This window comes from Lepidochelys kempii, chromosome 3, assembly GCF_965140285.1.
Source record: "Lepidochelys kempii isolate rLepKem1 chromosome 3, rLepKem1.hap1, whole genome shotgun sequence".
Taxonomy (NCBI): domain Eukaryota; kingdom Metazoa; phylum Chordata; order Testudines; family Cheloniidae; genus Lepidochelys; species Lepidochelys kempii.
In genome coordinates this window covers 94869810-94895013 of record NC_136382.1, presented here as the reverse complement: position 1 = coordinate 94895013, position 25204 = coordinate 94869810, and the positions used below count along the sequence as shown (strand labels likewise).

The 25204-nt window shown below is 47.0% G+C and overlaps 1 long non-coding RNA gene across 2 annotated transcripts in view; it reads right to left on the bottom strand.

Moving 5' to 3' along the window:
* The window catches only part of LOC140908983 (uncharacterized), a 50067-nt gene that overhangs the window by 18671 nt on the left and 6192 nt on the right, over window positions 1–25204 (bottom strand). The window contains exon 2 of one of the 2 annotated variants that reach the window (XR_012158038.1): window positions 6052–6208. The exons of the other annotated variant lie outside the window; for it this stretch is intronic. This is a non-coding gene — a long non-coding RNA (uncharacterized LOC140908983). The remainder of the gene's footprint in view (window positions 1–6051; window positions 6209–25204) is intronic. 2 annotated transcript variants of the gene reach the window in all.

Genomic DNA, 25204 nt, shown 5'->3' with positions numbered 1-25204 from the left:
CCTTCCCTCAATCCCCAAGTTCCATAGCCTCCTCACCCAGACGCCCAAGAACGAGGGGTGGGAGGCTCCGGGCACCCAACCACTCCAGCCCAGTGGACAGCCCAAGAAACAGAAGGCTGGAATTAAACAAGTTTTAAAGTGGCCTTTTCCTTCCCTCCTTCCACACTCCACCCGGGCTACCTTGTAAGTTCTCTCTCTATTTTTATAATCAATGAATAAAGAATACATGTTTTTTAAATGACAGTGACTTTATTTCCTTTGCAAGCAAGCTGTGATCGAAGGCGGGAGGCTCACAGGGAATTAGAGTAAACCAAGGGGGCAGGTTTTCATCAAGGAGAAACAAACAGAAGTGTCACACAGTACCCTGACCAGTCATGAAACTGGTTTTCAAAGCTTCTCTGATGTGTGCCACTTCCTGCTGTGCTCTTCTAACTGCCCTGGTGTCTGGCTGTGCATAATCAGCAGCCAGGCAATTTGCATCAACCTCCCACCTCGCCATAAACTTCTCCCCCTTACTCTCACAGAGATTGTGGAGCACACAGCAAGCAGCAATAACAATGGGAATATTGGTTTAGCTGAGGTCTGAGCGAGTCAGTAAACTGCACCAGCTACCCTTTAAACGTCCAAATGCACACTCTACCACCATTGCTCAGCCTATAGTTGAACAGCTTCTGACTACTGTCCAGGCTGCCCGTGTACAGCTTCATGAGCCATGGCATTAAGGGGTAGGCTGGGTCCCCGAGGATAACTATTGGCATTTCAACATCCCCAACAGTTATTTTCTGGTCTGGGAAGTAAATCCCTTCCTGCAGCCATTTAAACAGACCAGAGTTCCTGAAGACGCGAGCGTCATGTACCTTTCCCGGCCATCCCACGTTGATGTTGGTGAAATGTTCCTTGTGATCCACCAGAGCTTGCAGCACTATTGAAAAGTACCCCTTGCGGTTTATGTACTGGCTGCCCTCGTGCTCCGGTCCCAAGATAGGGATATGGGTTCCGTCTATAGCTCCACCACGGCTGGGGAATCCCATTGCAGCAAAGCAATCCACTATGACCTGCACATTTCCCAGGGTCACTACCTTTGATAGCAGCAGCTCAGTGATTGCATCGGCTACTTGAATCACAGCAACCCCCACAGTAGATTTGCCCACTCCAAATTGATTCCCGACTGACCGGTAGCTGTCTGGCGTTGCAAGCTTCCACAGTGCTATTGCCACTTGCTTGTGAACTGTGAAGGCTGCTCTCATCTTGGTATTCTTGCACTTCAGGGCAGGGGAAAGCAAGTCACAAAGTTCCATGAAAGTGCCCTTACGCATGCAAAAGTTTCGGAGCCACTGGGAATCATCCCAGACCTGCAACACTATGTGGTCCCACCAGTCTGTGCTTGTTTCCCGGGCCCAGAATCAGCGTTCCACAGCATCAGCCTGCCCCATTAACACCATGATCTCCAAATTGTGGGGGAATGCAGTTTTAGAGAAAAGTGTATTCATGTCCTCATCACCACTCTGCTGTCGCCTCCTCGCCTGGCTTTTCAGGTGCTGGTTCTGCATACACTGCATGATAATGCGCGAGGTGTTGACAATGGTGATAACTGCTGTGGTGAGCTGAATGGGCTCCATGCTTGCTGTGCTATGGCGTCTGCTTCTGCTCGGGCAAATCCAGGGAAAAGGGTGCGAAACGATTGTTTGCCGTTGCTCTGGTGGAGGGAGGGGCAACTGACAACATGGCTTACAGGGTTGGCTTACAGGGAATTAAAATCAACAAAGGCGGTGGCTTTGCAAGAAATAGAATGGCCCCCTCAAGGATAGAACTCAAAACTGGGTTTAGCAGGTCGTTGATTTCATGGAGCGAGGGAGGAGAAAATGAATACAAAACAAATCTGGTCTATTTCTTGTTTTGATCCACTTCATCTATCTTTATACATCGTGCTGGCAGCAGACTGTGCAGTATGACCGATAGCCACAGTCATCACCTGGGTGCTTGGCAGAAGACGATGCAGTATGACTGCTGGCCATCGTCTTCTACTGGCTGCAGATTAAAAGGCAGTGCACTGCCGGTAGGATTGAATCGCCAGGAGAAAAAACTTAAAAGGGAAATGACCTGGCTGAGTCACTCCCATGTTTGCCCAGGCGCCCCGACCTTATCGAGGTCGGTTAAAAGAGCACCCTGGACTACCAGTCATACTGCACTGTCTGCTCCCAAAAGGCAATAAACTGATTGCTGTGTAGCAATGCAGTACCGCGTCTGCCAGCACCCAGGAGACATACAGTGACGGTTAGCTGAGCGGGCGCCATGCTTGCCGTGGTATGGCGTCTGCACAGGTAACTCAAGAAAAAAGGTGCAAAACGAATGTCTGCCTTTGCTTTCACGGAGGGAGGGAGGGAAGGGGGGCCTGACGATATATACCCAGAACCGCCCGTGACAATATTTTAGCTCCATCAGGCACTGGAATTTCTACCCAGAATTCAAATGGGTGGTGGAGACTGCGGGAACTGTGGGATAGCTACCCACAGTGCAACGCTCCGTAAGTCGACGGTTGCCTCGGTACTGTGGACACACTCCGCCGACTACATGCACTTAGAGCATTTGTGTGGGGACACACACAATCAACTGTATAAAAATGCTTTCTACAAAACCGACTTCTATAAATTTGACCTAATTTCATAGTGTAGACAAGGCCTGAATTATCTAACTATTCTTCAACTCGTTCTTTCCCTATTTTGGCTTTCTTTCCTTCCCCCTTGTTGTAGATATCAAGAGCAGTGATGAGCTGCCAGAAGCTGAAGAACCAGTTCCTTCAGTTGTTCTGGGTCTTCAGCGGCACGTCCTTTAGTCGCTCCGCATCTTCGGCGGCACTGAAGAACCTGCCGCTGAAGTGCCCCCGAAGGCCCGGAGTGCCGCTGGGTGAGTAAAAATTCTCAGGGGATCTTTCCCAGCCGAGAGCTCAGGTGGGATGGAAAGGACGGTCCTGTGGGCTGCATGTGGCCCGCAGGCCACAGTTTGCCCACCCCTTTAATAACTGGTTCTAAACCGGCTTCAAAATTTAACAACCGGTTCGCGTGAACCGGTGCAAACTGGCTCCAGCTCACCACTGGTCAAGAGTGTGATCGGTTGACCAAAGTGATGAGCTGGTAACCAAGCAACCATGTGGACTTTATTTTCTTACTTAGGGCTAGTGCAACACTTACTCACACAAGTAATCCCATAGACTTCAATGGGACTACTCAGTTGAGTAAGTCCTCGCCCATATGAGCCGGGGTTGCACAATCTAGCCCTTAATGTTTGTACTGAACCCCGAATATGCTGAGCGCTATGTGTTGTGTAAAATTGTTACTCCCTTAGTTCATGAAACCCACCAGAACATGAATCTCCATTGAAAAGCCATAGATGTGGGCTATTGCAAACAAGTGATGATTAGCAAGGAGCATTCTCTGTTGGCTCCTTCATTCCGTTTCCTTAGTTTTGTGGATATTGAATTTGATTCTCACAAGCATTAGGAGAGAAGAATAGCAATTTTTAAATCAGCACTGCAGAGCTGGAAAGCTACAAGTGCAAAACCACAAGCATGCTAGTAGTCTTGACTCTGAAATGTAGAAATTTGACTTGAAACACAAGATAGCTACAATTAGCACATGATTTATTGATTACCACCTGTCACGTGATGAATTCCTTGCTTGTTTTACTACAAATCCTGTTTTATTGAGTCCTATGGAGTCAAATTAAAAAGAATATTATAGGCAGAAATTAAATATTCAGAAGTAGAGCCTTCAGACATCCCATCTTTTGCTGTGCTTTTGTCAGCTCTCACAAGAGAAACAGCAGTAGCCATGGTCAACACTTGGATGGGAGATTCTGTGTGAAAACAATATTACAAATATCTGCACCTGGTCTATACTAGAACCTGTACTATTGCTATCACTGATGAAACTGAACAGATGCTAGACTTACTGATAATCCTTGGTGTAGACACAGCCTTTGGTCTATTACAACGTTAGTTTCATCTCTTTATTGACTGGTATACCCTGGGCAGGGGATACAGATGGTCCTGTGCTTGCATACTTGTAAATGTAATTTAAAAGAGAAACAAACAACCCATGAGTTGTAGTGAAGGATGATGATGAAACTATTGGACTGTTCATTAGGGCTGGTCAAATTATTATTTATAAATAATTTAGCCAATGTTGGGATTTTGACAAATTATTCATGAATAATTTTGCCATCGTTTGACCATCTCTACTATTAACATTATTGCATGCTATGAAAGTCATCAGAAAAATAATGCCCTGGATTGCACAAAGTGCATTTTACTGGTTATTCAGTGGAAAGAGAGGGACATTTGTTCTATGGGTCAAAGAGCTCATTAAGAAATCTAGACTGGATACTGGTTCCTAAACCTGACTGAAAATTTGCCAGTAGAGCATTTTTAATGGAAAATGCTGTTTTCATGTGAGGTTGGCTTTTTGCAAAACATTCTATGTTTGTTTAAAAATTTCAAGTTTTCAAAGTTTACATCATTTTCAGTTTTTCAACAAAAAATCTTCAGTTTTGCAGTTTTCGGTTTTTATATGAAAAACTGAAAAATTTAACATGAAAAAAAATCGGTTTTGTTGAAACTTTGCATGGGGAAAAAATTATTTCCAGAACTGCTTTACTTTCTGTGCATACTGTAGCACAGCCCAGTACCTACAGAAGAGGCCTGACAGGTTCCTATTCAGAAGATGTGTTTAGGAAAGATGCTGATAACAAGATATCTCATTACATGATTTTTAAGAGGTTCCTGTTTAAATGTACAAAGAAAGAAGTTTTAAGTGCTCTCACCGATTGTAATTATTCTGCTACTTGAAGTGTTAATCACCCAATCTTTCACATATCCAAGAAACAGGACTTTGATCTTAGCTATTTGAATTACAGTATATCTTATTTGCATTACTTGAATTAATATGCATAGAATCATAGAATATCAGGGTTGGAAGGGACCCCAGAAGGTCATCTAGTCCAACCCCCTGCTCGAAGCAGGACCAATTCCCAGTTAAATCATCCCAGCCAGGGCTTTGTCAAGCCTGACCTTAAAAACCTCTAAGGAAGGAGATTCTACCACCTCCCTAGGTAACGCATGATATTCTTTGATTCAATCTGTAACTAATACATGTAACAGAAGAAAAGTTCATGCTGAAAGCAGGAATAGATTTAATTTGCTGCCATGAAACCTGAAGTGCAAAATCTTCACGAAGGGAACATGGGCAAATAGTACTTGGTACTATACACAATATAAACTAGGTGAAGCTAGGCTAGGCAGGGCAGATCAGATACGTATTCCTATTTGCACTTTGTTTTCCTCCACATTCATTAGATATGGTTCTTTCACCTCAGTTTCCATTCCACATCAAACATAGCTTATAAGGGAGCTGAGGGCCATTGATGTGCTAGCTTAGTAGTACAAAGAATCTATAGTTCACTCCCTAGGAGGAGTTCTTTAGATCACTTACAGCATAGGTGTTTCAAGGAGTGACCTTTTTGCTTTTCTGTGCGCAGCTTTAGAAATCTTTCCAGTAGGTATGTAACAGTTAGTTATTGACATAACTAGATCTCCAGGGTAATCTTTAAGGCAGTTCCTAGTCCCTTAAGGTTGAGCCACAGCACAAGCACTTTTAAAGAGAGAGGTATAATTTATCTATTTTGCCATTATAGGAATAATAAGAATCAAAATGTTCACTTCTCTAGTGTTTGTCACCCACAGTTATCTGAAAATGTAATTTATATTAACTATCATAATAAACTATCAGGCAGGCAAATGTATGTGTCTTAAACTAACTCAATAAAAACACAAAGATGCATATTACATTTATAAATCAGTTATAAAACCCGTTGATAATTGCTGTAATATTTTATTTAAAAGAACACATTTTGGAGGGGACTGAAAGGTTTGTGTCTTCAGAAGAGTGCTGTCAAGAACTTCAGGCCCTATAGACAGGTGCAACCATTTAGTTTTCTACTGTGAATAATATGGTTCAGCAATATCAATACAAGCTGTGTATATAAACTTAATTTTACCTTTCTTTCCTCTTCATTTTTCACTTTAGGAGCCCACTGTACCTGAATTCTTGCCTTGCCAAGTCCCCACTCCTTTATATTTATAGGGCATCTGTATTACACAGTGCTGAAAGGGGCTATGGGGGCCGGCCTTCAATAAGAACTCCACTGGATGCACCTGGAGGAGGAGCACATGAGAATGCCACTGATTAGAAGTAGGCTCAGTTGGCCAGAAACAGGTGGAGTGAGGATAAAGCCCAGGATCAGTAAACAGCAAAGAGGCTGTGCAGCAAAGTAAGCTGCAGTCATTCCCTGAGTGGAGGAATTTGCAAGGCTAGTGAATTCAGGGAAAAAGGAAGTTAGTTATGTAGGAAGTAGTCCAGGGAAACAGCAGCAAGGGCTGGGTCCATACAGAGCCTTAGCTGCTTGTTATAGGGTCCCTGGGCTGGAATCTAGTGTACAGGAGAGGCCTGGGTTCCCCTACCAGCCTCTTGTGAGTGTCAGAGGGTGTTGGAGAGGCCAGCCAGTGGGTCGGGAAGGACTTCAAGTTCCCTAGAGAGGGAGGACCTTAGTGACGTGCCATGAAGAGGAGATTGCAGTCTGTGGAGTGAGACAGTTGCAGGGAGACACCGCCTGGGGGGAAGACCCTGCCAGAGGGGGAGCTCAATGCCTGGCAAAGCTAATTTCCAGGACAGCTAGCAGAAGATGCCACCATGGGTGAGTGCACCCCCTGACACATCCATTCATATATCTGAACGTTTTTCAATTTCATTCTTTCTTCAGTTTTTTTTTCTAAATGCTCTAATTTTTTCCCACCTTCATTCAATCACCACCCCTTTCCTAGCCAAAGTCAGGCTTTCAAAAATCCACACAAGTATTTGCCCAGGGTGAGTAGGAAACATTCTTGGGTCTATGTCATCACTTTCTGCAGAATCTAGTTTTTCATAACTCTCCACCCCAAAAAAGCTCCCAGGGCTCTGTCCTTTTTGTTTGCAAAGATAACTTTCCAAACATGATTTTAATGCATCCAGTGCTATCAAGGTTCCTTCCCCACTCTGAACTCTAGGGTACAGATGTTGGGACCTGCATGAAAACCTCCTAAGCTTATTTTTACCAGCTTAGGTTAAAACTTCCTCAGGGTACAAAACTATTTTACCTTTTGCCCTTGGACTTTATTGCTGCCACCACCAAGCGTCTAACAAATATATAACCAGGAAAGAGCCCACTTGGAAACGTCTTTTCCCCCCCCAAGTCTCCTCAAGCCCTACACCCCCTTTCCTGGGAAAGGCTTGATAAAAATCCTCACCAATTTGCATAGGTGAACACAGACCCAAGCCCTTGGATCGTAAGAACAATGAAAAAGTAATCAGGTTCTTAGAAGAAGAATTTTAATTGGAAAAAAAAAAGTAAAAGAATCGCCTCTGTAAAATCAGGATGGTAAATACCTTTACAGGGTAATTAGATTCAAAACATAGAGAATCCCTCTAGATAAAACCTTAAGTTACAAAAGACACAAAAACAGGAATATACATTCAATTCAGCACAGCTTATTTTATCAGCCATTTGAACAAAACAGAATCTAACGCATATCTAACTAGATTGCTTACGAAGTTCTAAGACTCCCTTTCTTTTCTGTTCCCGGCAAAAGCATCACACAGACAGAGAGAGCCTTTGTTTCTCCCCGCCTCCAGCTTTGAAAGTATCTTGTCTCCTCATTGGTCATTTTGGTCAGGTGCCAGCGAGGTTATCCTAGCTTCTTAACCCTTTACAGGTGAAAGGGGTTTTCCTTTGGCCAGGAGGAATTTTAAAGGTGTTTATCCTTTCCTTTATATTTATGACAAGCGCAGACACGTTTGCCTCACTCTGCAAATGCACAGCTCCAGACACAAGCACCGACTCCATGGGTGCTCCGGGGCTCGAGCACCCACGGGGAAAAATTAGTGTGTGCTCTGCACCCACCGCAGCCAAGCTTCCCCCCCCTCCCCTGAGCGCACCGCTTCTCCGCCTACCTCCCAGCACTTGCTGCTGCGAAACAAGCTCTGGGAAGGAGAGGGGAGGAGCGGGAACATGGTGTGCTCAGGGGAGGAGGTGGGGCCGGGGCGGGGACTTTGGGGAAGGGGTTGGAATGGAGTCAGGGCGGGGCCAGGAGCAGAGTGGGGTCGAGCACCCACTGGCACCAGCGGAAGTTGGTGCCTAAGGGTCCAGCGCTTCTGCTACTGCTAAGTTTCTAAAAGCTGCAGAGACTGAAAACTGTCCAGTTTCCACTGATATATTTCAAATGCCTATGGGCACAAGGGAAATTAACAGGAACCAATTAAAATGTAATTCTGCTAAAGTTTAAAAACCTTGAATAGAGGAAGCGTGGGGAGACATTAAAAAATGAAGGCTATAATGAAGGGGAATTGTATAGTACTTCTAGCTGATGTGTGTGTGTGTGTGTGTGTGTGTGTGTGGAGTAGTGCAGAACAGTGGTTCTCAAACTCTTGACCATCAAGCCCCATTTTTTTCAAAGAAAATGAGCTTAGTACTTCGAGTGTGCTAGGGACAATGTCTCTCTCTCTTTCTTTCTGTTTGTTTAAATATAACTATTAATGAAATATTAGTATATGCAGTTAGAATAGCCTTTACCTTGACTTGTTTCATGACAGAGCTTGTTTCTGTGCAACCAGAATGACTCCGAATGAAACTGAAGAGTGATCTGCCCATCTCCTCACAGGAATGGGGCTTAAGGAAGAACAGGGCTCAAGGAGCAAAAGGAGGGAAACAAAATGGGAGCATAAAGACTCAAGGGGGAGCATCCTCAGCCTTTTCCCTTCTTGAGCTTCTGTCTTCCCAGCCTGATCCCTTGCAAGTCTGTTTTCTCAAAGCCCGGTCCTCCATTCTGTCATCCTCACCATGCTATTAACAAGGCTGTCAGACAGCTGAGTGCTACAGTCTCTCTCTCCTCCATTCTCAGTTTGGCTTCGGGAGAAGGTCTCCCTGTCTCCTGTCCTGGTGCCACAGCAGTAGGATGGTTCCCAATACTACTTAAGGGAAACCCTGCTCTCTCCCCAGCTGGGTGTGAGAGACAAACCTCGGCTGGAGCTAGGAAATGGAACAGAAAATTATTACAGACAGTGCTTAGCAGCTGTGGGGATGGGAGTGATAAGGAGTCATATACCCAGCCAAAAAAGACCCCCCAAACAAGCTGGGTCACCTCAAGCATGGTCTTACCAGAGCTGCTGCTCCCAGATTATGATACACCCACACCCCCTACCACTTTAAGCACTGCATATAGCCATTTGCATTTGCTTATTTTCAAGGCTGTAAATGAACAAAATTCAGCCCCAATCCAGACAGATGCTCTCCTGCCCCCACCACTGGTTCAAGTCCCCATCATTTGGGAAAGCCTGATATAGACACACCCAATCCCTGTAGCAGCTGACCAGAGGCTGGGAGAGAGAAAGTAGGGAAGATCCCTCACCTTTGTATTGGCCATCTGGCTCTGGGAATGGCTGGGAAAACAGAAGGAAAGAATGCTCCTCCTGGCACCCTCAAGAGTTGGGTAGGGTGCTACAAATTTATCGGAGGCCTGTATGAAGCCTTCACTGAGATGGCCCCTTCCAAAATGGTAATTCGCCAACCCCCGCTCCCAAACCTTAATTGTTTATGGCCTGGGCAGAAGAGAGAAGTTGATCTCTTTACCACCAAGCCCCGTTTTGGTTAGAGAGCTGGCAAGAAATCCCACCCTCCTCTTATTGGAGGCTGTGAAAGCAGGACCGAGCACCTCCTTTAGAATGGCAAACTGGATATAGGCCACCTGGGCAGTTCATGACCAATCAGCTGGCCCAAACAATCTAAGACTGGGACTTGGAGATAGACTCACAGAGAAGCCTGCTGGAGCAAATCACTTGATCTCAATGTGCTTTACAAAGGAAGTCAGTATCATTATTCCCATTTTACAAATGGGGAAACTGAGGCACAGACCAGCCAAGTGACTTGCTCTGGTCACCCAGCAGACCAGTGGCAGAGCCAGGAATGGAACCCAGGTCACCTGAGTCCTACTCCAGTGTGCTATCCACTAGGCAATACTATTAGAGCATAGAGAGCCAGGCCCAGCTAGCAGATGGCATGAACCAGGTCTGACTGCTAGGCCCATGAGTCAAGACAATTAGGGAAAGTCTGTTGATCTGGCCAAGTGTTGAAGGGGTGATGCCAGGAGAGGCATAGCTATTTGGTTGCTGACTGGGCCAGAAGAGGAAGGTAAGGCAAGTTGGAACAAATCTAAGAGTATATCTACATAGCAAAAAAACCCCCCAAACTACGGCTGGCCCATGCCAGCCCACTCAGGCTCACTGTTTGGGCTGGAGCTTGAGCTCTGGGACCCTTCACCTTACAGGATCCTAGAGCTGGGCTACAGCCTGAACCCATAAATCTCCACAGCAATGAATCAGCCCCTCAGCTCGAGCCTGTTAGCCCAAGTTGGCTGGCACTAGCCAGCTGTGAATTTCTTTGCTTTGTAGACATATCCTAAGTCAATGGTGGGCATCCTGAGGCGTGCACGCGGCCCGTCAGTGTAGTATGGTGGCCTGCCAGCAGATTACAGCTTGTTTACATTTATACGGCCACCTGCAGCTCCCAGTGGCCGCAGTTCGCCATTCCTGGCCACTGGGAGCTGCGGAAAGTGGCGGCCAGCATGTCCCTGCAGCATAGGCTGCTTGGAGGACTCACCTCCATTGCTCCACTCTGGGATAGGGCGAATGATTAATCCTTTTTACACCTCTGTGGGGTGGACAGTCCATCACATTCACATATAAAAAATAAATGGTATACAGAAAAGTGGTCAAGGAGATGCTCCTTTTCATCTTGTCTCACAATAACAGGCTAGAAAGGCACTCAGCAAAGCTAAGAAAACAAATTTAAAACAAATAAGATATTATTTTACTCAGGCCTTGTCTACACTACGAAATTAAGTCGAATTTATAGAAGTTGGTTTTGCAGAAATTGTTTTTATACAGTTGATTGTGTGTGTCCCCACACAAATGCTCTAAGTGCATGTAGTCGGCGGAGTGTGTCCACAGTACCGAGGCAACCGTCGACTTACGGAGCGTTGCACTGTGGGTAGCTATCCCACAGTTCCCGCAGTCTCCACCACCCATTTGAATTCTGGGTAGAAATTCCAGTGCCTGATGGGGCTAAAACATTGTCATGGGTGGTTCTGGGTACATATTGTCAGGCCCCCATTCCCACCCTCCCTCCGTGAAAGCAAGGGCAAACAATCGTTTTGCGCCTTTTTTCTTGAGTTACCTGTGCAGACGCCATACCATGGCAAGCATGGAGCCCGCTTGAGTGACTCAGCCTGGTCATTTCCCTTTTAAGTTTCGTCTCATGGCGATTGAGTCCTACCGGATGATGGCCAGCAGTCATACTGCACTGTCTTCTGCTGAGCACCCAGGAGATGACAATGGCTATCGGTCATACTGCACAGTCTCCTGCCAGCAAGATGTATAAAGATAGTTGAAGTGGCTCAGAACAAGAAATAGACCAGATTTGTTTTGTATTCATTTTCTCCTCCCTCTCTCCGTGAAATCAATGGCCTGCTAAACCCAGTTTTGAGTTCCACCCTTGAGGGGGCCATTCTATTTCTCACAAAGCCACCCCCTTTGTTGATTTTAATTCCCTGTAAGTCATGTTGTCAGTCTCCCCTCCCTCCGTCAGGGCAACGGCAGACAATCGTTCCGCTCCTTTTTTCTGTGAAGACGCCATACCATGGCAAGCATGGAGCCCGCTCAGATCACTTTGGCAATTAGGAGCACATTAAACACCACACGCTTTATCCAGCAGTATATGCAGCACCAGAACCTGGCAAAGCGAAACCAGGCGAGTAGGCGACGTCAGCGCGGTGACAAGAGTGATAAGGACATGGACACAGACTTCTGTCAAAACACGGGCTCTTGCAATGTGGGCATCATGGTGCTAATGGGGCAGGTTCATGCGGTGGAACGCCGATTCTGGGCTCGGGAAACAAGCACAGACTGGTGGGACTGCATAGTGTTGCAGGTCTGGGATGATTCCCAGTGGTTGCGAAACTTTCGCATGCGTAAGGGCACTTTCATGGAACTTTGACTTGCTTTCCCCTGCCCTGAGGCGCAAGAATACCAAGATGAGAGCAGCCCTCACAGTTGAGAAGCGAGTGGCAATAGTCCTGTGGAAGCTTGCAACGCCAGACAGCTACCGGTCAGTTGGGAATCAATTTGGAGTGGGCAAATCTACTGTGGGGGTTGCTGTGATGCAAGTAGCCGACGCAATCACTGAGCTGCTGCTATTAAAGGTAGTGACTCTGGGAAATGTGCAGGTCATAGTGGATGGTTTTGCTGCAATGGGATTCCCTAACTGTGGTGGGGCCATAGATGGAACGCATATCTCTATCTTGGGACCGGAGCACCAAGCCGGCGAGTACATAAACCGCAAGGGGTACTTTTCGATAGTGCTGCAAGCTCTGGTGGATCACAAAGGACATTTCACCAACATCAACGTGGGATGGCCAGGAAAGGTACATGACACTCGCGTCTTCAGGAACTCTGGTCTGTTTAAATGGCTGCAGGAAGGGATTTACTTCCCAGACCAGAAAATAACTGTTGGGGATGTTGAAATGCCAATAGTTATCCTTGGGGACCCAGCCTACCCCTTAATGCCCTGGCTCATGAAGCCGTACACGGGCAGCCTGGACAGTAGTCAGAAGCTGTTCAACTATAGGCTGAGCAAGTGCAGAATGGTGGTAGAATGTGCATTTGGACATTTAAAGGTGCGCTGGTGCAGTTTACTGACTCGCTTAGACCTCAGCAAAACCAATATTCCCACTGTTATTACTGCTTGCTGTGCGCTCCACAATATCTGTGAGAGTAAGGGGGAGACGTTTATGGTGGGGTGGGAGGTTGAGGCAAATCGCCTGGCTACTGGTTACGCACAGCCAGAAAGCAGGGCATTTAGAAGAGCACAGCAGGAAGTGGCACACATCAGAGAAGCTTTGAAAACCAGTTTCATGACTGGCCAGGCTACAGTGTGAAAGTTCTCTTTGTTTCTCCTTGATGAAACCCCCTGCCCCTTGGTTCACTCTACTTCTCTGCAAGCCAACCACCTCACCTCCTCCCTTCGATCACTGCTTGCAGAGGCAATAAAGTCATGGTTGCTTCACATTCCTGCATTCTTTATTAATTCAGCACACAAATAGGGGGATAACTCCCAAGGTAGCCCAGGAGGGGTGGTGGTGGAGGAGGGAAGGACAAGGCCACACAGCACTTTAAAATTATTGAATGCCAGCCTTCTGTTGCTTGGGCAATCCTCTGGGGTGGAGTGGCCGGAGGCACCCCCCCACCGCGTTCTTGGGCATCTGGGTGAGGAGGCTATGGAACTTGGGGAGGAGGGTGGTTGGTTACACGGGCTATAGCGGCAGTCTGTGCTCCGGCTGCCTTTGCTGCAGCTCAGGCATACGCTGGAGCATATGAGTTTGATCCTCCAGCAGCCTCAGCATTGAATCCTGCCTCCTCTCATCACGCTGCCGCCACCTTTCAGCTTCAGCCCTCTCTTCAGCCCACCACCTCTCCTCCCGGTCATTTTGTGCTTTCCTGCACTCTGACATTGTCTGCCTCCACGCATTCGTCTGTGCTCTGTCAGTGTGGGAAGACAGCATGAGCTCAGAGAACAGTTCATCGTGAGTGCGTTTTTTTGCGCCTTCTAATCTTTGCTAGCCTCTGGGAAGGAGAAGATCCTGTGATCCTTGAAACACATGCAGCTGGTGGAGGAGGGAAAAAAAAAAGGACAGTGGTATTTAAGACACATTTTATAGAACAGTGGGTACGCTCTTTCACAGTAAACCTTGCTGTTAACATTACATAGATAGCACATGTGCTTTCGTTCCAAGGTCGCATTTTGCCTCCCCCCACTGCGTGGCTAGCCCCTCCCCCCTCTCCGTGGCTAACAGCGGGGAACATTTCTGTTCAGCCACGGGCAAACAGCCCAGCAGGAACAGGCACCTCTGAATGTCCCCTTAAGAAAAGCCCTATTTCAACCAGGTGACCATGAATGATATCACTTTCCTGAGGATAACACAGGGAGATAAAGAACGGATGTTTGAACGCCAGCAAACATACACTGCAATGTTTTATTCTACAATGATTCCCGAGTACGTGCTACTGGCCTGGAGTGGTAAAGTGTCCTACCATGAAGGATGCAATAAGGCTGCCCTCCCCAGAAACCTTTTGCAAAGGCTTTGGGAGTACATCCAGGAGAGCTGTGAATGCCAGGGCAAATTAATTATTAAACATGCTTGCTTTTAAACCACGTATAGTATTTTAAAAGGTACACTCACCAGAGGTCCCTTCTCCACCTGGCAGGTCCGGGAGGCAGCCTTGGGTGGGTTTGGGGGGTACTGGCTCCAGGTCCAGGGTGAGAAACAGTTCCTGGCTGTCGGGAAAACCGGTTTCTCCGCTTGCTTGCTGTGAGCTATCTACAACCTCATCATCATCATCTTCTTTGTCCCCAAAACCTGCTTCCGTGTTGTCTCCATCTCCATTGAAGGAGTCAAACAACATGGTTAGGGTAGTGGTGGCTGAACCCTCTAAAATGGCATGCAGCTCATCATAGAAGCGGCACGTTTTGGGCTCTGACCTGGAGCGGCCATGCGCCTCTCTGGTTTTCTGGTAGGCTTGCCTCAGCTCCTTCAGTTTCACGCGGCACTGCTTCGGGTCCCTGTTATGGCCTCTGTCCTTCATGCCCTGGGAGATTTTGACAAATGTTTTGGCATTTCGAAAACTGGAACGTAGTTCTGATAGCACGGATTCCTCTCCCCATACAGCAATCAGATCCCGTACCTCCTGTTTGGTCCATGCTGGAGCTCTTCTGCGATTCTGGGACTCCATCCTGGTCACCTCTGCTGATGAGCTCTGCATGGTCACCTCTGCTGATCAGCTCGCCACGCTAGCCAAACAGGAAATTGAAATTCAAAAGTTTGCGGGTCTTTTCCTGTCTACCTGGCCAGTGCATCTGAGTTGAGAGTGCTGTCTCAAAGCGGTCACAATGGAGCACTCTGGGATAGCTCCCGGAGGCCAATACTGTCTAATTGCGTCCACAGTACCCCAAATTTGACCCAGCAAGGCCGATTTCAGCGCTAATCTCCTTGTCAGGTGTAGAGTAAGGAAATCGATTTTAAGAGCCCTTTAAGTCGAAAAAAAGGGCTTCATCGTGTGGACGGATGCAGGGTTAAATTGATTTAACGCTGCTAAATTCGACCTCAACTCCTAGTGTAGACCAGGGCTCAGTTGATATTTAAATAATCAGTCCTTACATAAATCATTAATCAGTCCTTGTAACTCACTTGTGTAGGACAGAGGCACGCAGCAAAGATTCAAATCCAGTTACATTAATATGAAATGATAGCAACTGCTGTTACTGCATAACATTACAAAGATGATCCAGCCTCCTGCTTTACATCACAAACTGATCTCCAGCTATGACTATGAAGAAATTTCTCTCTGTAGAATCCTATTGGACAAATATACGTGTCTAAATATATGCTTGGGAACCTCTCCTTTCAGATTATGATCGCCCACAAGATACTGAATTAGGTGCACCTTGGGGCTGTTGTTGTATGGCAATTCCTAGTTACGTAACCCTGTCAGTTGCTTTCAAATATCAGCACTTTTTTCAATATATATTAATTGTGAACAGGGACACTGGTCAAATATCATATGATGATGTCCCTGTTCACAATTAAGCCCTGGTTTACACTATGAGTTTAGATCGAATTTAGCAGCATTAGGTCAATTTAACCCTGCACCCAAGCCTATTTTGTTGACTTAAAGGGCTCTTAAAATCGATTTCTGTACTCCTCCCCGGCAAGGGGAGTAGTACTAAAATCAACCTCGCTGGGTCGAATTTGGGGTAGTGTGGACACAATTTGACGGTATTGGCCTCGGGGAGCTATCCCAGAGTGCTCCATTGTGACCGCTCTGGACAGCACTCTCAACTCAGATACACTGGCCAGGTAGACAGGAAAAGCCCTGGGAACTTTTGAATTTCATTTCCTGTTTGGCCAGCGTGGCGAGCTGATCAGAACAGGTGACCATGGAGTCCCAGAATCGCAAAAGCGCTCCAGCATGGACTGAATGGGAGAGACTGGGTCTGATTGCTGTATGGGGAGAAGAATCTGTGCAGGCAGAACTCCGTTCCAAAAGACGAAATGCCAATATATTTGCCAAAATCTCCAAGGGCATGATGGACAGAGGCTACAACAGGGACACACAGCAGTGCCGTGTGAAAGTTAAGGAGCTGAGGCAAGCCTACCAATAAACAAAGGATGCAAACGGTTGCTCCGGGTCAGAGTCCTATACATGCCGCTTCTATGATGAGCTGCATGCAATTCTAGGGAGCACCCCTACCACTTCCCAACCACTATCCGTGGACACCTGCAAGGGGGGAGTCTCACGCAACAGGGATGAGGATTTTGGGGATGAGGAGGAGGCTGAGGATAGCGTACAGCTGCAAGCGGAAAATCCCTTCTCCCCGGCAGCCGGAAACTGTTCATCATCCTGAAGCCACGGACCACGAAGCCGGAGAAGGCACCTCTGGTGAGTGTACCTTTTGTAAATATAATACAGGGTTTAAAAGCAAGCGTGTTTAATGATTAATTTGCCTCGAAGACTTGGGATGCATTTGCGGCCAGTATAGCTATTGGAAAAGTCTAACGTGTCTGGGGATGAAGCAGAAATCCTCCAGGGACATCTCCATGAAGCTCTCCTGGAGGTACTCCCAAAGCCTTTGCAGAAGGTTTCTGGGGAGGTCAGCCTTATTCCGTCCTCCATGGTAGGACACTTTTACCAGGCCAAGCCAGTAGCAAGTAGTCTGGAATCACTGCAGAACAAAGCATTGCAGCGAATGGGCCCAGGGTTTGGTGGCATTCAAGCAACATCTGTTCTTTATCTCTTTGTGTTAGCCTCATGAGAGGTGATATCATTCATGGTCACCTGGTTCAAATACAGGAATTTTGTTTAAGGGGACATTCAGAGGTGCCTGTTCCTGCTGGGCTGTTTGCCTTTGGCTGACAGGGATCTTCCATGATACTAGCTATGCGGTGGGGGAGGGGTGTGAAGCAAACATCCCAGAGAATTGGGGTGGGGGGGCGGGGTTTGGGCTGTGCTGCACATTCACCCTAAAACCATAGCCCCTCCTTTTAAATGGCCAACCCAAAGGGCTTTGCTTGGTATGGGAAAGGAGGGCACTGCCGTTTGAAACCGTTCCCACATGTTATGAAGGTTGAAGAAGCCGAAACCCTTTGCCTTACCATGATTGCCTGCAAGCCGAATTCTGTTGCCCAGCCGAGCATGTGTGATGTCTCACACCAAACTGGCAGGCACTCAATATAAGAAGCAAAATGTGACCTTGTACCAAAAGCACATGTGCTATGTAATGTGAATCACTTGATTCAGTGTGAAATAGTCTTCCCTTTGTTCTCTAAAATGTATCTTTTTAAATACTACTCTCCCTTTTTTCCTCCCGCAGCTGTAAATGTTTCTATGTTTCCCTCCCCCCATCATCTCTGTCCCAGAGGCTAGTGCAGATTAGAAGGTGGAAAAAAACGCACTCACGATGAAATGTTCTTAGAGCTCGTGCAGTCCTCCCACCCTGAAAGAGCTCAGCAGAATGCGTGGAGGTAAACAATGGCAGCAGGAGCACAGACCGCCGCTGCAGCCCCTGTATAACCACCTGCTCTCCTCCAAGTTCCATATCCTCATCACCCAGATGCCCAAGAACAGGGGGTGGAGGGGGAAGGCTATGGGCACCCAGACACTCCACCCCAGAAGATTGCCCAAGCACCAGAAGGCTGGCATTCAATAAGTTTTGAACTGTAGTGTGGCCTTGTCCTTCCCTCCTCCCCTCATGCACCCCTCCTGGGCTACCTTGTGAGTTTCCCCCCTATTTGTGTGATGAATTAATAAAGAATGCATGATTTTGAAACAATAATGACTTTATTGCCTCTGAAAGTGGTGATGGAAGGGGGGAGGTCAGTTGGCTTACAGGGAAGTAGAGTCAACCAAGGGGGCGGGTTTTCATCAAGGAGAAACGAGCAGAACTGTCATACTGTAGCCTGGCCAGTCATGAAACTGGTTTTCAAAGCTTCTCTGATGTGCAGGGCGCCCAGCTGTGCTCTTCTAACTGCCCTGGTGTTTGGCTGTGTGTAATTGGCCACGAGGTGATTTGCCTTAACCTCCCACCCTGCCATGAACATCTTCCCCCTTACTCTCACAGACATTGTGGAGCACACAGCAAGCAGCAATAACAATGGGAATATTGGTTTCACTGAAGTCTAACCAAGTCAGTAAACTGCGCTAATGAGCTTTTAAACATCCAAATGTACATTCTACCACCATTCTGCACTTGCTCAGCCTATAGTTAAACTGCTCCTTACTACTGTCCAGGGTGCCTGTGTATGGCTTCATGAGCCATGGCATTAAGGGGTAGGATGGGTCCCCAAGGGTAACTCTAGGCATTTCAACATCCCCAACGGTAATTTTCTGGTCTGGGAAGTAAGTTCCTTCCTGCAGCTGTTCAAACAGACCAGAGTTCCTGAAGATGTGAGCGTCATGCACCTTTCCCGGCCATCCCATGTTTGATGTCGGTGAAATGTCCCTTGTGATCCACCAGTGCTTGCAGCACCACTGAAAAGTACCCCTTAAGATTTACATACTGGCTGCCAAGGTGGTCCAGTCCCAAGCCAGGGATATGCGTTCCGTCTGTCGCCCCACCACAGTTAGGGAACCTCATTGCAGCAAAGCCATCCGCTATGACCTGCACATTTCTGGGAGTCACTACCCTTGATAGCAGCAGCTCAGTGATTGCGTTGGCTACTTGGATCACAGCAGCCCCCACAGTAGATTAATCACACAAAAATAGATTTTTTGCTCTGCTCAGTTTTTCCTTTTTATGTATAATAAATTAAAGATAGATTCCAAAGTCCTCTTAGAAATAATGTTCTTGGAGGCTTTTTCTGCCCTGCGGCTATTCCATCATTATAATGCTATCATGTCACTAACATTGCTCCAGTGCAGAATACCAGGAATGATTTAACAGCGCAAAAACACTGTTATTCAAAACAGCTTGTTAAGCCACTGACATGAAAAGGAAGGTGGAAGAGTGCATGCTTTTTTTTTTTTTCCTTCTTCTCTTTCTTAGTATCAAATCAGTTTAACTTTGAAATGTACTAGTTAAGCTCCTGTCTTACCTGGTAGCTAACTTTTAGGGCCAATTCTGTCTTACACAACTCCACTGTTCCAGTCAAGTTTCATAGGGGATAAACCAGGTCAGAACTGGATCCTTAGGCTAAAGTTTTAAAATATGGTACCTAAAACGAGGTGCATAAATAGGTCACCTAATTTCTGGAGATCCAAAGCACCAACAAATTCCACTGAAGTCAATTGAAACAACTAGTCTATCAGCACCCCTGAAAATCAGCCCACTTTTTTATGTTCCTAATTTTAAGCACCCACATTTGAATATGTTGGACCTAATGTCTCCAATATACTTAAAGAACAATGGTTTCTTAAGGAGACAATAGATTCTGAAAATAAACACTGAGTTTCTTCCTTGAATATATTGATTAGTTTGCCTGTGGACTCTATTACAATTAGATTTCACAAGAACAATTTGTTCCATTATAAGAAATAACAATGAACCATTGTGGTTTTGCCCAAACAGAGAAAATGCTGATAGCTTAATAGTCTGACATTTTTTCCATTTAGTACAGTTTTAAAACATTTCTCTTAGTAATTTTGTCTGAGGCAGGACTCTTGTTCTATACCTGGCCCCAGAGTTCCTGACTTTGGGGGAAAATGTTTTGTTTTGCTTACGTTTTCCCCTTTTTTCTAGAAAAACTGGAATAATACTTCCCTCTCTCACAGGAGTGTTTGGTTCAGATATAAAGGTTGGAGTTGCATCCAAACTTTAGCCAAGTTTAGTGGGGATTCAGTGTTTTGGTTTCTCTAGTTATGAGATTTAACTAAGGCCCCGTCTACACTGGCAAGTTTCTGAGCAGTAAAGCAGCTTTCTGTGCTGTAACTCCCAAGGTGTACACACTGCCAAGCCATTCAGTGCGTAGAAACTGTGTCGTTGTAGCACCCTAAAAAAATCACCCCGATGAGAGGCGTCGAGCTTTCTCCGCTGGGGCTCCAGCACTGCAGTGCCAGTGTAGACACCGTAGTGATTACAGAGCTGCGATTGGCCTCTGGGAGGTGTCCCACAATGCCTGTTCTCACCTCTTTGGTCATCGGTTTGAACTCTACTGCCCTGCCCTCAGGTGACCAACTGTCATCCCCACCCCATACATTCCTTGGCAAATTTGAAAGTCCCCTTCCTGTTTGCTCGGTGATGCGTGCAGTGATCTCAGCACATCTTTCCGGGTGGCCATGCCTGCTCCATGCACCAGGCGATCCCCCGCTTGAAGCACTGCCAAGCCTCTGGACCTCATTGGTATTTGGGAAGAGGAGGCTGTGCAGTCCCAGCTGCACTCCAGCCATAGGAATTACGATACCTACAGACAGATTTCACTATGCATGATAGAAAGGGGCCATGACCGGGACAGATTGCAGTATAGAGTAAAAGGAAAGGAGCTGCGGAACGCCTTCCACAAGGTGTGGGAGGCAAACCACCATTCCGGTGCTGTGCCTATGAGCTGCCGGTTCTATAAAGAGTTGGACGCAGTACTGGATGGCGACCCCACCTCCACTGTGAAGGACCCTGTGGATACTTTGTTGGCTCATGTGCCAGTTGAGAGTGGACTGAGCCAGGAGGAGGACATCTTGGAAGAAGAGGGAGAGGGGGAGGAGGGGGAGGATATCTTGGATGAAGACGGGGAGGGGGACGAAGAGGGGGAGGATGACTCGGAGGCCAGAGATGCATGCAGCCAGGAGCTCTTTTCTACCCCTAGCCAGTCACTTCGTGAAGCACAAACAGGAGAGGAGGCCCCTGGTAAATGGATCTGATTTTTGGAATTGCTGAAGTGATTTGTTAGGGGAAGGAGGGTTGTAGAAAGCAGGTCTGTCTCTCACCACATGCCTAGTCTGAGCGGCTGAACAGACTGTTGATAGACTCCCTCATTTCATGGGAATCTCCCACAGAGAGCTCCAGGAAACACTAATGGAGATACTGGACAATCTGCTGCTGCAGGTTCCTTGGCAGAGCTGCTTTGTTTCTTGCCCCATTTGTTTCTTGCCCTGCTCTGTTTCTTGCCCCATTAACGGAAACTTTCCCACGCCACTTTGCCATGACCGGGGTGACAGGGACACCATAGGGGCCAGGGCGGTAACCGCAGGCTTGATTCCCTGCTCACCCTCTGCAACAAGATCTTCCATAATGATCACATCCTGTGAAAAGTATGGGGACAGAATGATTATCAGGCTCCCCCTTATAGTGCTAGCTCTCCCCAAGAGCCACGTGCCCAGTGTACAGCAGGGTCCGGGAACAGTGATTTACCCTGCCCCTGTGGCTACTCACCATTTTGGGGGGTCTTGTGGCTCATGTGTGCTTGCCTGAGGTCAGCCAATTAGTGACAGGTGTGTGAGCACTGGCTGTGTTTTAAAGCACTTAATGAGTGTTGTCCGTGTTGCAAACAATACTGCTTCTGTAAAATGCTGCACTTAAACTTCACAGAGATGACCTTGGGAGCACAGCCTCCGTCTTTGTTATCGGTGGCAGAACGGCTGTGCAGAATTAAAAGCGGCCATGAAGAACTAAAGAGGATTTTCTCCATGAGGTTATGATGCACTCCACTGCCGAGAAACAGGAATTGAAGGAGTGGTGGGACAGTGAGAAGAGGGACAGAAAGGAGAACACGGCACACCAGAAAGAAGTCACGGAGTGGCTCATAAATGTTATGGAGCGCCAAGTGGACACACTCCAGGCGATACTAGCTGTTAGGATATAGATATTCAGGCCTGTCTGCAAAGGCCTGTACTTTAAGAATTTAGGTGTATTCTTATCACTTGGCTAGTTCCAGAGGTATAAAAGAAAGAATCAAAACCACGGTCTGCCAGTGTAAGGGCCTTCTCTTACTGTGACAGTTTGTGGCCCTGTGCTTAGGTTCAGGCCTTTGGCTAAGCAGCAGAGGCAGCCATAAGCTGGGAAGCGAACGGTCACATCCTCACATTCCAAACTAGTCACATTAAAATAAGGTGCTATTGGGCTGTTAGGCACTATCAGGACAGGATTGTATTCCTATCACCTCCAGAGAAAGGGAAGTGCCTAGAAAATGTAAAAGGAAACTTAGTTTGATAGCATCCTGTCTGGCAAGAACTCACTTATCAATAGCTGGGATGTGAAATCCTCACTTCTGTGTTGTCTTGTCATTGTAGTTCCCACTTTGCTATTGTTTGTCTGTATAATCTCTGTCTGGTTCTGTGATTGTTCCTGTCTGCTGTATAATTAATTTTGCTGGGTGTAAACTAATTAAGGTGGTGGGATATAATTGGTTACATAATCATGTTACAATATGTTAGGATTGGTTAGTTAAATTTCAGGAAAATGATTGGTTAAGGTATAGCTAAGCAGAACTCAAGTTTTACTATATAGTCTGCAGTCAATGAGGAAGTGACGGGGTGTGGGTGGGGGTGGGCATGGGCATGTGGGTGTGGGAAATGGGAGCAGGGAATGGGGGTAAGAAAATTGGAATCATGTTTTGCTAAAGGGGGAAATGGGAACAGGGAATGGGAGTAAGGAAGTTGGAATCATGTTTGGCTAAGGGCAGGAATGGGAACAGGGACACAGGTGTAAGGCTCTGTGGTGTCAGAGCTGGGAAGGGGGACACTAAGGAAGGAAACTGGAATCATGCTTGCTGGAAGTTCACCCCAATAAACATCGAATTGTTTGCACCTTTGGACTTCGGCTATTGTTGCTCTCTGTTCATGCGAGAAGGACCAGGGAAGTAAGTGGATGAAGGAATAAGCCCCCTAACACTAGCTCTTCAAACCAAGCAGCTCTGCACCTGTCCTCCCCTTTAGCTGTTGTCACAAAACTCTTTCCCATACACCCCACCCCACACCACCAACACACTGTTAACAACCTCCTTGCTCCACTCTCTACCCGCAGCATTCCACTTCTCAGTCCTCACAGTCCAGCACTATGGATTCCTACTACCCACTGCAGTCATCACCCATCCCTCTGCAGTTTGGCTCTGCTGAAGTACAGCACCCACTGCATTGTACTCCAAAGGAGAAGGTTGGGTATGATCCCTGGACATACACAAATCTGTAGTCATCCCGGGACCCCTCATCCTCTGTAGACCTTACCTTCCCCTTTCCCACTCCCTGCTGATGAATTTTTTCGTCTGACTCTCTCCACCAATTGTTGTCTTTTAATAAAAGAATTGTGTTTGAAAGCAATCTTTATTCTATTAAGTGAAAGCAAAAAGAGCACTGCAAAGCAACATACAATTATGTTAAGGCCACTTCTTGCATCATGCACACCAATCACTGCCTAGCATTACAAGTACTGCAATCCCGAGCATAGCAACAAGTATTAGTGGCTTTCAGCTTCAAATTGCTGCTTCAAGGCACCCCTGATCCTCATGGCCGTGCACTGTGCCCCCTGGTTTCTAGCTGTTCAAATTCAGCCTCCAGGCACTGAGCCTCTGCAGTCCAGCCCTGAGTGAAGCTTTCACCCTTCCCGTCACAAATATTATGGAGCGTACAGCACACGGGTATAAGCATAGGAATATTGTCATTGGCCATATCCAGCTTCCCATACAGGCATTGCCAGAGGGCTTTTAAATGGCCAAATGAATACTCAACAGTCATTCTGCACTTGCTCAGCCTGTTGTTGAACTGCTCTTTGCTGCTGTCAAGTTGCCACATGTATGGCTTCATAAGCCACGGCATTGAGGGGTAGATGCGGTCTCCCAGGCTCAAAGTGGGCATTTTGACTTCCCTTACGGTAATCTTCTGGTCCAGGAACAAAATCCCTGCTTGCAGCTTCCTGAACAGGCCAGTGCTCCAAAAGATGCATGCGTTATGCACCCTTCCGGACCAGCCTGCGTTAATGTCTGTGAAATGCCTATGGTGATCCACAAATGCCTGGAGAATCATTGAGAAATAACCCTTGTGATTAATGTACTCGGTGGCTAGGTGGTCTGGTGCCAGAATTGGAATATGTGTGCCATCTATTCCTTCTGCAGTTAGCGAAGCCCAGTTGTGCAAAGCCATCCACAATGTCATGCACGTTGCCTGCAGTCATGGTCTTTTGGAGCAGGATGCGATTAATGGCCCTGCACACTTCCGTCAACACGACTCCAAAGGTCAACTTTCCCACTCCGAACTGGTTAGTGACCGATCAGTAGCAGTATGGAGTAGCTACCTTCCACAGTGCAATCGCCAAGTGCTTCTCCAATGGCAGGGCAGCCCTCATTCTCGTGTCCTTGCACCGCAGGGCTGGGGCGAGCTCATCACAAAGTCCCATAAATGTGGCTTTCCTCATGCGAAAGGTCTGCAGCCACTGCTTGTCATCCCAGACGTGCATCACAATGTGATCCCACCACTCAATGCTCTTTTCCCAAGCTCAAAAGCAGCATTCCACTGTGGTCAGCACCTCTGTGAATGCCACAAGCAATCTCATGTCGTAGTTACTTCATGTGGCGAGATCAAGGTCGCACGCCCCTTGCCTTTGCAATTTAAAGAATAACTCCACTGTGACTCGTGCCGTGTTAGTCAGAGCAAGCAGCATACTGGTTAGCAGTTTGGGATCCATTCCTGCAGCCTGAAAGAGGCATGCAGTATACAAACCATTGAAAGATGGTGCCAAATGCAGACAGAAGCACAGGGATTGCTGGCATGCAAAGCAATGCATCACGGGACCTTGGGACTGGACCCAGGATGCCCCATGAACCCCTCCTTGTTCCCACAAGCCTTAGCAGCAAAAGAGAAAGAGGTGCTCTGTGGGATAGCTGCCCAGAGTGCACTGCTCCAAATACCGCTGCAAGTACTGCAAGTGTGAACACACAACAGCGGTTTTCCTTCTGTGCTCTTTGAGCAGCACAGTAACTGCCAGCACTGTAACTTTGCCAGTGTAGAAGTTCCCTAAGGCTTAACTGTTCCCAGCCCTGATCTGCAATGGGGAGAGAAGGCACAGAATCACTCCCTCTTCCCTGGCACAACAG